Genomic DNA, 2,530 nt, shown 5'->3' with positions numbered 1-2,530 from the left:
GAAAATAACAAATTAACCCTAGCAGAAAAGCTAAGGGCATTAGCTCTGTACTGAACCTTTACGAGAAAAGGGTTGCAAGAATTTTAGGCTCACAAAAGAAATTCGTTCAGTTTTCTCAAAATTGAAAAAGGAGGAAAAAATTCTTAACAGATTCTGATACAACCAATATTTCTTGCAAAGCATAATACAACTTCCATCTGAATGTTTTGAGTGGAATAGAAATTCACAATTGTCATAAGAACCTTTTGTCGCATTTCACCTTACATTATTAAAGAAATGAGGCAAGGAAGAGACGTTTTACTGGCAATGTCTAATTGATGTCTTCCACTCTTTCTAATGAAAGGGGCTATTTTAATACAGCAACATGATCAAAGAAAGCCCTAAAGATGAGTAGAAATGAATAGTATTGAGCTTTTCCATTCTTCCACACACCACCATGCCCGGCTTTGCAACCTGGGGAGTAAATTTCAGCCCAAGTTACTTCATTTTGCAGCAAGACAATTTAACGAAGCCCGCTAGTAGTTTGCTGCTTCATGAGATTCTCCTGTTAGCTTTGACTTTTGATGCAATTAAGGAGCCACAGAGTCCCTGGAATGGATGTATGAAACTTCTTACCCTTGCTCTGATGTCAGGACTGAGGATTTAAACCGGTTTCCCTGTACTTTATTAATATACTTGGTTTGCCTCCAATAAAGTTTTTGTTTTTTTTAAAATCCTCCTTCCCTTAGTGGGAATAGATGTTTAAAATTCAGTGTTTTTGCTTGATGACTTGTGATATGTATTTAAAAAAAAATCGGTGTTCATCAAAAAGCCAACAAACTTTGGCTCGAAGAAAATGTTGCATTTATAGCTAGTCAGTGAATCTCCTCTGGCCTCAATTTCCCCAGTTCCACAACACATTTCTCTCCTTGGGGTGCTGCAAGGGCTTAATTAATTAAGATTTGTAAAAGGCTTTGAATAGTAGGGGACAAAGTATTATTAGGGTCTCATGCCCCAAGCCATGGCCCCATCCTTTCATCCCAGCCAGTGGCACAGGCAACCCCATTCTTATGCATGCCAAGCCCCTAATCCCCTCTTGAATGTGGAAGCTTCCAAGGAAAGGACAAGAGGCCTTAACTAGAAACAAAAAATCCACTGTAATGAGGTGCTAAGAGGACTGAACTTTCAAGGTTCATTCCTAACAAAGTGGCTGAACAGAGAAACTTAATGGTTCTTCTGTGACTTCTGAGTCCCAATTCAAGAAAGTGGGAATCATGGGAAAGGCAAGAAACATCTGACAAGGGGATGACAGTTTGAGTACCAATAAGTCTTTATTTATTCATTGTATTTTCCCAGGGAAAGGAGAAGGGAAGGGAAGAGTCAGCATGTGTTAATAAATGATTAGAAAATTGGAAATACCCAGTACAGCAAAATCAACCATCAAATAAACACACCCCAGTGATGGGGTCACCAAAGCCCAAAGGGGCTCAATCTCCTGCAGTTTAGGAATGAGGGAAAGGGATCAGGAGAAGGATAGACAGGTACAGGCTTTCCTACCCTCCCTCCCATAAATTCAAGATTTTACACAAAGCTTTGGTTTCTAGCAGTAAACATGGAGTTACATTCGTTCGTCTCCTATTAAACAATCTTGTGGCCACTTTGACATAAGTTTCTAGCACCTGCATTAAAGTTCCTGAGTGACTTGGATATACATTCATATTCCCTTTCTTGGCCTCCTGACCCCACTTTCTACATGGAAGGCCCCCAATTGCATCTCTCTACTTTAGGATTAAAAATTAAGTAGGTTTGATCCATCTTAAATACAGCAGTGTCTTTTTTTTTTTTTTTTTTGAGACGGAGTCTTGCTCTGTCACCCAGGCTGGAGTGCAGTGGCGCGATCTCAACTTACTGCAACCTCTACCTCCCAGTTTCAAGTGATTCCCCTGCCTCCGCCTCCCGAGTAGCTGGGATTACAGGCACACACCACCATGCCTGGCCAATTTTTTGTATTTTAGTAGAGATGGGGTTTCACTGTGTTGGCCAGGATGGTCTTAAGTACTGGGATTACAGGCGTGAGGCACCACGCCTGGCCTACAGCAGTGTCTTAAGTATTTGTCATGAATACATCATGAAATGGTCGGCCGGACATGGTGGCTCACCAAAACAAATTTATTGGTCTTGATTCAGGAGGCTGGAACAAGGAATGGAGGGTTTCTAGCTTCTTCCGGATTTTTGCATACATTGTTTAGAAGTTGTGGAGACACTCCAAGCATTAACTGTGTACGAGTGTGGGTGTGTAGGTTTTCTTTTGGGGGTGAACAGAAAAGAGGGCAGGGTGGAAGACACGTTTTTAGGACAGAAGATCTGGTCTGGTAGGTAAGGAGGAATACAAAAGAAAGGATGGTTCAAGATCCCCACTTTAAGAAGAGGGCCCCCCAAACTAATGTTTCAGATCTTTTTGCCTGGTGCAGAACCTTCTGTCAAAGATGCTTTGGCTATTTTTCTCTCAATACAAAAAAGTTTGTAAACAAAACCCCAAAGAATAGGGAGA

Source organism: Sapajus apella, unplaced genomic scaffold (assembly GCF_009761245.1).
Source record: "Sapajus apella isolate SASKATOON/1434 unplaced genomic scaffold, GSC_monkey_1.0 scaffold43, whole genome shotgun sequence".
NCBI lineage: Eukaryota > Metazoa > Chordata > Mammalia > Primates > Cebidae > Sapajus > Sapajus apella.
This window is presented reverse-complemented; position numbering follows the sequence as displayed.